The sequence below is a fragment of the Taudactylus pleione genome, unplaced genomic scaffold (assembly GCF_031769625.1).
Source record: "Taudactylus pleione unplaced genomic scaffold, aTauple2 ptg001137l, whole genome shotgun sequence".
NCBI classification, from domain to species: Eukaryota; Metazoa; Chordata; class Amphibia; order Anura; family Myobatrachidae; genus Taudactylus; species Taudactylus pleione.
Genome location: NW_028285538.1, coordinates 2436031 through 2448711, shown reverse-complemented (window position 1 = coordinate 2448711; position 12681 = coordinate 2436031).

Here is a 12681-nt window from a genome sequence, read left to right as displayed (position 1 = left end):
CGTTTCCCATATGAATCGGACGGATGGGACAGGATTTAACTAAATGTTGAGGAGATCCACAGTACATACAGAGGTTCTGCCTCTACCTTTTCTGTCGTTCCTCAGCCGATAGACGAGAGCGGTTGACCTGCATGGGTTCTTCGCCCATAGGAGGAGAGGGTAATCGGGAAGCTGGACGTGGCCTTCCACGATCAAGTCTGCATCTTTCCAAGGCACACTCCCTGTGACGAAGATCCACCTTGTCGCAAAGAGAAATTAAATCATCCAAATTGGTTGGAAGGTCACAGGAAGCTAGGTCGTCTTTGAGTCTTTCTGAAAGGCCACTCCAGAAGGCAGCGATGAGGGCATCCTCGTTCCAATTGAGTTCTGAGGCCAGAGTTTGGAACTGGACTACATATTGGCCGACAGTCCGGCTGCCCTGACGGAGGCATAGAATATCAGCTGAAGCAGAAGTGGTTCTTCCAGGTTCATCAAAGATCTTGCGAAATGTGGAAATTAATTCAGGGTAGTTGGAGAGCAGAGGATCCGACTTCTCCCAAAGGGGCTAGACCCAGTTGAGTGCTTGGCCAGAGAGCAGAGAGATGATATATGCCACCCTGGTTCTGGCTGTCGGAAAGTTGGCAGATTGTAGCTCGAACTGGATTTCGCATTGGTTTAAAAAACCCCTGCATAATTTGGGGTTGCCATCGAACTTGCTCGGAGGAGAAAGCTGAAGACATGCAGGAGGTAGAACCGGGGGAGCAGGTGACACCACCGGAGGAGAGGCGGCTTGGGAGCCAGCGGGAGCGGGATGAGCCAGTAAGGACTGAATGTTTTCCAGGCATGACGACATATCTTGGATGATCTGGATCAACTGGGCCTGAGAGGTTTTCTGTCTTTCCAGATGAGATGGTACATCCTGCGAGGGATCTACCCCAGATCCTTGACCACTTTCTCGAGTCCATCGGGCCAGTGCAAACTGTCACAATCGCAGGATTTAGAGGCTGTGTTCCCGGACTGGGCCTTGGACCTGTACTACTTGGTGCAGACCCTCGCTAGAGGAGACTTGGCTTGATAAAGTTCCTCCACATGAGAGGGTGCAGCAAACTGATAAGGAGTTTGAGTATTGCAGAAGTAGCGTAGTAGCTTGGAAGCCACTTGGAATGACTGGATAGCCTTGTGTGGACGTTAGGAGCTGGGAAGCTACGTGGAGCAGCTGGATAGCCGTGGGTAGATGTTGGTAGCTGGGTGGCTACGTGGAGTGGCTGGATAGCCGTGGGTAGATGTTGGTAGCTGGGTGGCTACGTGGAGCGGCTGGATAGCCGTGGGTAGATGTTGGTAGCTGGATGGCTACGTGGAGTGGCTGGATAGCCGTGGGTGGACGTTGGTAGCTGGGTGGCTACGTGGAGTGGCTGGATAGCCGTGGGTAGACGTTGCTAGCTGGGTGGCTACGTGGAGCGGCTGGATAGCCGTGGGTAGACGTTGGTAGCTGGGTTGCTACGTGGAGCGGCTGGATAGCCGAAAGGTGAACACTGAACTAGATAGCAGAAAACACCTTTGGAGCACAGTGGGAAGGCTCACTTAGTAAACTAAGAAACTAGTTGCACTGGCAACTTGTGTCAGCATTGGGGATCCTTTTATAGTGGACGCTGAGAGCTGACAGGCTGAGAAAGAAGGAGGAGATTCCTCATTAGTGGTAGTGGAGTCACATGGGCAATCCAAGATGGCCGCGCCCATGGACCGGAGGACAGCGCTTCTTGGAAGTAGCCAGCGGGGACCAGCGATCAGCAGGAGCTGGCGTGGAAGCAGCACAGCAGCGGGGCCCCCCAGAGGACAACAGCGGAGACCGCTCTGAGAGAGGAGGAAGCAGCGTACGGCGCTGGAGCCGGAAGACAGCGCGGGTCAGCGCCCGCAAAGGTAATCGACGGGGTCTGATTCTGGGGTCTCCAGAGCGGCGTGTGACACCCTGAAGCTTAAGCTTCATTAGTTTCACAGTAGATACAGTATGCCTCTGACCAGACTGCCAATTTCCAGAGCTTAAATGTTGCCTTAACACATCACTTCTGCCCAGTTAGTTTGAGTTTATGTATTTATTTAAATTGAAAGTATTTTTTTTTCAATTTAGATACTCCAAGAATTCAAATTTTTATACTGTGCTGTGTAACATATTAGTGACATTTAATGTGAGAGGTATGAACATTGTATCACAGGTAGCTTGTCCAAATGGCTTTATTTGCCCACTTCACCCCCACACAGTGGCCACCTCCAATTATACAGTTTGGTAAGTATGGTTATTTATTTTCTGAGCCTCCATGAAATATATTATGCCCATTGAATTTTGGACCTCATTGGTAGATAGTTTAGCATGCTGCTGAAGAGGGTGTTGCAACACCATGTTGGAGCGTGGCTGCACCTATTAGGTGTTGTAAATTATGTGCGTGCAGGTATTGATAATCCAGAGTTATGTAGGCATACACCAGCGGATAACTCAAGCTATTAACAGCCCAATTACTTAACCAGTGGTGTTGGTTTATATACATAGCAGATACAGCCATATTCACTGTTACATGCACACTGGTGATAGAGCAGAGCTTGAGTAGAGTGGGTTCTATATAGCTCACCAGCCAGCGAGTGCATGCTGCAAACAGGTAGCGGTGCAGGGATGCTGGAACAGCTTTATAGTAGGCATGTGCGTGGGACAATTTTTGCTGGATTTGGATTTGACTTTGATTCGTCATCCGGATTTGGATTTGCCAAACCTGCCGTGACTGGCTTTGGATTTGGATTAGGTTTTTTTACAAAAATTGACAAAAAAAGCTAAAATCACATAATTTGGACTTCTTTTTTATTCCTAGTGTATTATTAACCTCAATAACATTAATTTCCAGTCTTTTACAGCCAATTTAGACCATCTCACAATCTTGTTTTCACCATTATTTTTGGGCAAAGGTTGCAATGAGCTAGCTGGTTACTAAGCATCACAGACACCGCAGTTGAAAGCACATCTATGACACATTACCACACAGCAGTGGCAGAAATGAAAGGTAGAGCAAATGGAATTGTCCTTGGGCCCTCCCATCCACTCAGTGGGGTACGGCCAGCAGAGTCACAGTACTTGTATACACAGTGGGCTACAGCACAAGGAGTCACAGTGCTTGTATACTGTCACACGCTGCCCTGGAGACCCCAGAATCAGACCCCGCCGCTTACCTTTGCGGGTGCTGACCCGCGCTTCTTTCAGCTCCCGCGCCGTACTCCTCTCTCAGGGCGGTCTCCTCTGTTGTCCTCTGGAGGGTCCCGCTGCTGTGTTGCGTCCATGCCGGCTCCTGCTGATCGCTGGTCTCCACTGGTTACATCCAAGAAGCGCTGTCCACCGGTCCATGGGCGCGGCCATCTTGGATTGCCCCTGTGACTGCATTCCACCAATGAGGAATCTTCTCCTTCTTTCTCAGCCTGTCAGCTCTCAGCGTCTACTATAAAAGGATCCCCAAGGCTGACACAAGTTGCCAGTGCAACTAGTCTCTTAGTTTTACTAAGTGAGCCTTCTCACTGTGCTCCAAAGGTGTTTCGGCTATCCAGCCGCTCCACGTAGCATCCCAGCTACCAACGTCTCCACTCGGCTACCCAGCCGCTCCACGTAGCGTCCCAGCTACCAACGTCTCCACTCGGCTACCCAGCCACTCCACGTAGCGTCCCAGCTACCAACGTCTCCACTCGGCTACCCAGCCACTCCATGTAGCGTCCCAGCTACCAATGTCTCCACTCAGCTACCCAGCCGCTCCACGTAGCGTCCCAGCTACCAACATCTCCACTCGGTTACCCAGCCACTCCACGTAGCATCCCAGCTACCAACATCTCCACTCGGCTACCAAGCCGCTCCACGTAGCGTCCCAGCTACCAACGTCTCCACGGCTATCCAGCCGCTCCACATAGCCACCCAGCTACCAACGTCTACCCACGGCTATCCAGCCGCTCCACGTAGCCACCCAGCTACCAACGTCTACCCACGGCTATCCAACTGCTCCACGTAGCCACTCAGCTACCAACGTCTACCCACGGCTATCCAGCCGCTCCACGTAGCCACCCAGCTACCAACGTCTACCCACGGCTCTCCAGCCACTCCACGTAGCCACTCAGCTACCAACATCTACTCACGGCTATCCAGCCGCTCCACGTAGCCACCCAGCTACCAACATCTACACACGGCTCTCCAGCTGCTCCACATAGCTTCCCAGCTCCTAACGTCCACTCAAGGCTATCCAGTCTTTCCAACTGGCTTCCAAGCTACCACGCTACTTCTACACTACTCAAACTCCCCATCAGTTCACTGCTCCCTCTCATGCGGAGGAACTTTATTAAGCCAAGTCTCCTCCAGCGAGCATCTGCGCCAACTAGTACAGGTCCTAGGCCCAGTCCGGGAACACAGCATCTAAATCCCACGTCTGTGACAGTTTGCACTGGCCCAATGGACTCGGCAAGTGGTCAAGGATCTGGGGTAGATCCCTCGCAGGATGTACTATCTTGTCTGGAAAGACAGGAGACCTCTCAGGCCCAGTTGATCCAGTTCATCCAAGATATGTCGTCACGCCTGGACAACATTCCGTCCTTATTGGCTCATCCCGCTCCCGCAGACTCCCAAGTCACCTCTCCTCCTGTGGTGCTACCTGCTCCTCCGCTTCTACCTCCTGCTCGTCTTCAGCTTTCCCTCCGATCAAGTTCGATGGCAACCCCAAATTGTGCATTGGTTTTTTAAACCAATGCGAAATCCAGTTCGAGCTACAATCCGCCAATTTTCCGACAGCCAGAACCAGGGTGGCATATATCATCTCTCTGCTCTCTGGCCAAGCACTCGACTGGGTCTCGCCCCTTTGGGAGAAGTCGGATCCTTTGCTCTCCAACTACCCCAAATTTATTTCCACATTTCGCAAGATCTTTGACGAACCTGGAAGAACCACTTCCGCATCAGCTGATATTCTACGCCTCCATCAGGGTAGCAGGACCGTCGGTCAATATGTAGTCCAGTTCCAAACTCTGGCTTCAGAACGCGATTGGAACGAAGATGCTCTCATCGCTGCCTTCTGGAGTGGCCTTTCAGAAAGGCTCAAAGACGATCTAGCTTCTCGTGACCTTCCAACCAATTTGGATGATTTAATTTCCCTTTGCAACAAGGTGGATCTTCGTCACAGGGAGCGTGCCTTGGAAAGAGGCAGACTTGATCGCGGAAGGCCACATCCAGCTTCCCGTTTACCATCTCCTCCTGTGGGTGAAGAACCCATGCAGGTCAACTGCTCTCATCTATCGGCTGAAGAACGACAGAAAAGGCAGAGGCAGAACCTCTGTATGTACTGTGGATCTCCTCAACATTTAGTTAGATCCTGTCCCATCCGTCCTATTCGTCTGGGAAACGCCTCCTCCTAACTTATGACAGAGAGGTTAAGTTAGGAATTGCCATTGAATCACATAGGAAGTCTGATTCCACCATCCAGGTTCATTTAAAGCTTCCTCGAGGTTCCAAAGCTGTATTAGCTCTTCTAGATTCTGGAGCAGCAGAGAACTTTGTCACTACGGACTTTGCCCAGAAACATCAAATCCCTATAGAAGCGTTGCCTCGAGTCATCACTTTAACCGCCATCGATGGTAGTCTCATTACTAGTGGAACCATCACCCATCGTACAACACCACTTAGACTTACCATTGGAGTGCTCCATACCGAACAACTGTCCTTCCTAGTGATTTCCAAAGCCTCTCATTCTTTAGTCCTCGGACTACCCTGGCTGCAGAGACATTCACCACAAATCGATTGGACCACCATGCAAATAACTTCTTGGGGTTCCAATTGTTTCAGAGGCTGCCGTCAGCGGGTAGTACCTGTCTGATCTTCCGTCTTACAGGATTCTAAAAACCTGCCCAAAGCTTATGGTGGGTTTTTTGATGTTTTCAGCAAACAGAACGCGGATCTATTACCTCCCCAACGTGATTGGGACTGTCCCATAGATCTGATTCCTGGAAAGAATCCTCCTAGAGGCCGAACCTACCCTCTATCTCTCCCTGAGACTCAATCCATGTCAGAGTACATCAAGGAAAACTTAAGTAAAGGCTTCATTCGACCTTCCCCGTCTCCAGCCGGGGCTGGATTCTTCTTCGTAAAAAAGGAAGACGGGGGGCTGCGCCCATGCATTGACTACCGGGGTCTTAATGAAATAACTATTAAGAATCGCTACCCTCTTCCTCTCATAACAGAGTTATTCGATAGAGTCAAGGGATCCACAGTTTTTACCAAATTCGACCTAAGAGGGGCCTATAATTTAATTCGTATCCGTCCAGGCGATGAATGGAAAACGGCCTTCAACACCAGGGATGGGCACTACGAATACCTCGTTATGCCCTTCGGCCTCTGTAATGCTCCAGCCGTCTTCCAGTTTTTCGTCAACGAAATCTTCCGGGATCTTTTGTACAAGTGTGTGGTCGTTTACTTGGATGACATTTTGATTTTTTCTCAAGACCTCCAAACTCATCGAGACCAGGTGAAAGAAGTCCTTCTGAGGTTACGGTCCAATCAACTTTTTTGCAAATTAGAGAAGTGTCTCTTTGAAGTCTCAACTGTACCATTCCTGGGGTACATCATCTCCGGAACAGGCCTTCAAATGGATTCTTCAAAGCTACAAGCCATTCTTGATTGGTCTCTTCCTTCTTCCTTAAAAGCCATACAAAGGTTCCTAGGATTTGCCAACTATTATCGCAAGTTTGTGAAAGGTTTTTCTACACTGGTAGCTCCTATTACCGCCCTCACCCATAAGGGAGCAGATCCAACTAAGTGGCCCATCGAAGCTACCTGGGCATTACAGCTCCTAAAGCAAGCCTTCATCTCCGCTCCCATCTTAAAGCAACCGGATTCCACCCGGCCATTTATCCTGGAGGTGGACGCATCCTCTGAAGGTGTCGGTGCTGTGCTCTCCCAGCGGTTTGAAGATGAAAAACTTCATCCTTGTGGTTTCTTTTCCCGGAAGTTTTTGCCTGCAGAAAAGAACTACACCATCGGAGATCAAGAGCTACTCGCCATGAAACTAGCCCTCGAAGAATGGCGATATCTTCTAGAAGGAGCTCACTACCCCATTACCATTTTTACAGATCACAAGAACCTGCTTTATCTTAAATCTGCAAATTGCTTGAACCCTCGTCAAGCCCGATGGGCAATATTTTTCTCCAGATTTAACTTCAAACTCTCCTATTGCCCCGGCTTACAATCTCAAAGCCGATGCACTCTCCCGTTCCATGACAAGCAACCCTGATCTACCCATGGAACAGCCCCAACCAATCCTAAATCCCGCTTTCTTCGCCTCTACCAAATTATCTTCTATACCCCCGGTTGGGAAGACTTTTGTTGCTCCTGAACTCCGCAAGAGGTTGATGCATTGGGCCCATGCTTCCTGGTTCTCTGGACAGGTGGGTATGGATAAAACCCTTGAATTCATCCAGCGGTCCTATTGGTGGCCTTTGATGAAGAAGGACGTCAGGTCTTACGTATCATCATGCATCAAATGTGCCCAACACAAAATACCTCGGCGAGTTCCACACGGTCAACTCCAGCCTCTTGCAATTCCATTTAAGCCATGGACTCATCTCTCTATGGATTTCATCTCTGATCTTCCTCCATCTCGGGGCCACAACACCATTTGGGTTATCGTGGATCGCTTTTCCAAAATGGCTCATTTTGTACCTCTTACTGGGCTTCCGTCTGCACCTCTACTTGCCCAGAGTTTTCTAAAAGAGATCTTCAAGCTCCACGGCCTTCCTCAAGAGATCATCTCCGACAGGGGAGTACAGTTCGTAGCGAAGTTTTGGAGTTCACTCTGCTCAGCCCTTCAAATAAAACTCAAATTTTCTACCGCTTATCACCCCCAGACCAATGGTCAGACCGAAAGGGTCAATCAAGACCTGGAACAGTTCCTGTGCACTTTTGTCTCCTCCTCCCAAGATGACTGGATTGAACTTCCTTGGGCCGAATTTGCTCACAATAATCATTATCACACGGCCACCAACTCAACTCCTTTTTTTACAGTTTTTGGTCATCATCCTCGAGTGCCAGATTTCCCTCTTCTTCCAACATTAGATGTGCCTGCGGCCAAGATGTCTCTTCAACGGTTCTCCAACAGCTGGGAAAAGGTTCGTTCCTCTCTGACTAAAACCTCAGCTCGGTACAAGAGATTTGCTGACCGCCATAGACGAGCGGTTCCCAAGTTTCAACCTGGGGATATGGTCTGGCTCTCAACCCGAAACATAAGACTCCGAGTACCCTCAATGAAATTTGCCCCGCGGTACATTGGTCCATTCCCAATGGTCAAAGTCTTGACTCCTGTGGCCTACAAGCTAAAACTTCCTCCATTCCTTCGCATTCCAAGCTCTTTCCATATTTCTCTTCTAAAACCACTGGTCTTAAACCGATTTCAGAAGGTCCTTCCCAAAGCTTCTAGTGTTCAAACACAGCAAGGAGAGGAGTTCGAAGTTGACAGAATCTTAGATTCCCGTTGTCGATACAATCGTCTTCAATACCTCATCGACTGGAAAAATTATGGTCCGGAAGAACGAATCTGGATAAATGCCTCCGATGTCCATGCGCCCCGTCTGGTCAAAGCGTTCCATATGAAATTTCCTCATAAACCAAGGAAGTGTCCGGTGGCCACTCTTGAAGAAGGGGGTACTGTCACACGCTGCCCTGTAGACCCCAGAATCAGACCCCGCCGCTTACCTTTGCGGGTGCTGACCCAAGCTGTCTTCCGGCTAATGCACCGTACTCCTCTATCAGGGCGGTCTCCTCTGTTGTCCTCTGGAGGGTCCCGCTGCTGTGCTACTTCCACGCCGGCTCCTGCTGATCGCTGGTCTCCGCTGGTTACATCCAAGAAGCGCTGTCCTCCGGTCCATGGGCGCGGCCATCTTGGATTGCCCATGTGACTCCATTCCTCCAATGAGGAATCTTCTCCTTCTTTCTCAGCCTGTCAGCTCTCAGCGTCTACTATAAAATGTCTCCACTCGGCTACCCAGCCGCTCCACGTAGCATCCCAGCTACCAACGTCTCCACTCGGCTACTCAGCCGCTCCACGTAGCGCCCCAGCTACCAACATCTCCACTCGGCTACCCAGCCGCTCCATGTAGTGTCCCAGCTGCCAACGTCTCCACGGCTATCCAGCTGCTCCACGTAGCCACCCAGCTACCAACGTCTACCCACGGCTATCCAGCCGCTCCACGTAGCCACCCAGCTACCAACGTCTACCCACGGCTATCCAGCCGCTCCACGTAGCCACCCAGCTACCAACGTCTACCCACGGCTATCCAGCCGCTCCACGTAGCCACCCAGCTACCAACGTCTACCCACGGCTATCCAGCCACTCCACGTAGCCACCCAGCTACCAACGTCTACCCACGGCTCTCCAGCCACTCCATGTAGCCACCCAGCTACCAACATCTACCCACGGCTATCTAGCCACTCCACATAGCTTCCCAGCTCCTAACGTCCACTCAAGGCTATCCAGTCTTTCCAAGTGGCTTCCAAGCTACCACGCTACTTCTACACTACTCAAACTCCCCATCAGTTCACTGCTCCCTCTCATGCGGAGGAACATTTTTAAGCCAAGTCTCCTCCAGCGAGTGTCTGCGCCAACTAGTACAGGTCCTAGGCCCAGTCCGGGAACACAGCCTCTAAATCCCACGTCTGTGACATATACACAGAGGGCTATTGCCCAAGGAGTCACAGTGCTTGTATACACAGAGGGCTATTGCCCAAGGAGTCACAGTGCTTGTATACACAGAGGGCTATTGTCCAAGGAGTCACAGTGCTTATACACACAGAGGGCTATTGCCCAAGGAGTCACGGTGCTTATACACACAGAGGGCTATTGCCAAAGGAGTCACGGTGCTTATACACACAGAGGGCTATTGCCCAAGGAGTCACGGTGCTTATACACACAGATGGCTATTGCCCAAGGAGTCACGGTGCATATACACACAGAGTGCTATTGCCCAAGGAGTCATGGTGCTTATACACATAGAAGGCTATTGCCCAAGGAGTCACGGTGCTTGTATATTCTAGTGCCCCCTATGCAATGCCAGTAGTAATGCCCACAGTAGTAGTGCCCCCTGTAGTAATGCCCCCATTAGTAGTACCCCAAGTGGTAGTAACCCCAGTGGTAATGTCCTATTAATAGTGCCTTCATTAGTAGTGTCCCCAGTAGTAATGCCCCATTAGTAGTGCCCCCAGTAGTAATGCCCCTAGGAGTATGCCCCCATTAGTAGTTCCCCCATTAATGGTGCCACTAGTAGTATGCCCCCATTAGCAGTGCCCCATTAGTGTGCCCCTATTAATAGTGCCCCCAGTAGTATGCCTCCAGTGGTAATTTCCCCTATTGTAGTGCCCCCAGTAGTAATGCCTCCATTAGTAGTGCCCCCAGTGGTAATGCTCCCATTAGTATGCCTCCATTAGTAGTGCCCCTAGTAGTAATGTCCCCATTAGTAGTGCCCCCAGTAGTATGCCCCCATTAGTAGTGCCCCCAGTAGTATGCCCTCATTAATAGTGCTCCCATTAGTAGTGCCCCCAGTAGTATGCCCCCATTAGTATGCCCCCAGTAGTAGTGCCCCCATTAATAGTGTTCCCATTAGTAGTGCCCCCAGTAGTATGCCCCCAGTAGTAGTGCCCCCATGAGTAGTGCCCCTAGTAGTATGCCCCCATGAGTAGTGCCCCTAGTAGTATGCCCACATTAGTAGTGCCCCTAGTAGTATGCACCCAGTAATAGAGCCCCGAGTAGTATGCCCCTATTAGTACTGCCCCTAGTAGTATGCACCCATTGTAGTGCCCCTAGTAGTATGCCCCCATTAGTAGTGTCCCTAGTAGTATGCCCCCAGTAGTATGCCCCCATTAGTAGTGCCCCTAGTAGTATGCCCTCACTAGTAGTGCCCCTAGTAGTATGCCCCCATTAGTATTGCACCTAGTAGTAAGCCCCCAGTAGTATGCCCCCATTAGTAGTGCTCCCATTACTTGTCCTCCCAGTGGTAGTACCCCTAACACAAAAAAAAGAATTTAAGAAAAACACAATACTTACCTTGTGCCCCGCTCCTGAGTACACTGCCGTCCGGTCCGACGCTCCTTGGATCTATGGGAGAGACTTCATGACATCTCTCTCATCACCCGCAGTGGGTGTAGCCGGAAGGCCGGCTCCCTCCGCGGACGCAGCAGCCAATGAGAGTCTGTCTGACTGGCTGGCGGCTGTGTGTTTGTTACTGTGTAAGGCAGACCACTCTCACTGTGGTCTGCCCTACACTTGTGGGGCCCTGACGTCAGATCCTCTCGCGAGGATCTGACGTCAGGAGGCTGACGTTCAGTCTAGCAGTGGGATCCGAGTGAGACGGGAACACCCGAACAGCGTTGGGGTGGACTCTGATCCCCGATGTTCGGACCGGTTCGGATTCCACAGAATCCAAACCGCTCATCCCTACTTTATAGTAGATAATTAACTGGGTGTCTCATAGGAGCTAAGTAGGACTCTTCTGTCTCCCACCATGTCATTCTTAAACAGTAAAGACAAGATGGCCCCTGCACATGCTCAGTAGTGAGCTCGGTGGCAATTTTGGGACAGGGAATGAAGCCTCCTTGGAGAACTGGAAAAATAGAGTCTGCGCAATAGCGCACTCCTCCTTCAGCATTAGGCAACATGTGGTATAAACCCTTCCGCTATCCAGGGAACCACTGAGTATTAAAATCTTTATATGGTCCTAGGGTGAATAAATAATTCTGTAAATAAAAATATGTCAAAAATAATAATTATAATATAAATAAATATTAAATCTCAGATGAATAGACAGAATTCTGATAAAGCAGGTAAGTGAATATTAGACAAAAAAAGTCAGAGGGCGAAATGCACAAATGTTCATGTTAAAAAATATATATAATATTGTTTATTAAATATGATGAAAAATGCTTCTGAACCAATACAACATATGTAACAGCACTGAATGACACAATTTAAAACATCAAAGGCAATACAAAAGTAAAAAAAATAAACATAAGCCATAAAATAATAAAGCAATTCTAACTTGAATGGGTACTTGCAATGCATTTCTCAGTACAATGGCATTATGTACTTGGGGAAAACCATTAAAAAAAATTGTGAATCCAAATTTATGAAATTCTGCTGAATTTATTAATTTGAATAGACCAGATAATTTTGTCAATCTCTCCAAATCACAGAAATAGAAAGTTCATTAATGGCGCTGTGCAAATGCTGTTTAATGACATCAGAAGACTATTTTTAATTTTTTCTGCAAAAGTACATATTATTATTACAGGGTAGCTGCAATTTTACAAGAGTTTGTTAGGATTTTAGGGTGGCAGCAGATAGTAATAGCAGAGTGTACAGTCACAAATATGCAATTGTGCTTGGTGCAGTAGTAGGGATGCTATACACCCCAGTTTTCCCAGGATCATCCCGGTTTCTGACCTTTCCGTCCTATCATCCCAATTACTGCCATTTGGGACGCACAAATATACTGATTACTGGAGGGGCAGCAGCAAGGACCCGGGCGGAGAAGCAGGAGCTGGAAGGAAGCCGTGGAGCCTGGGATGAAGGATGGAAGAGTGGTGAGTGGTTACTTAGATCCTGGAGGTGGGTCTCCGGTGGCCGGTCGCATGTTATCATGGCATGAGGTCAACGGCGG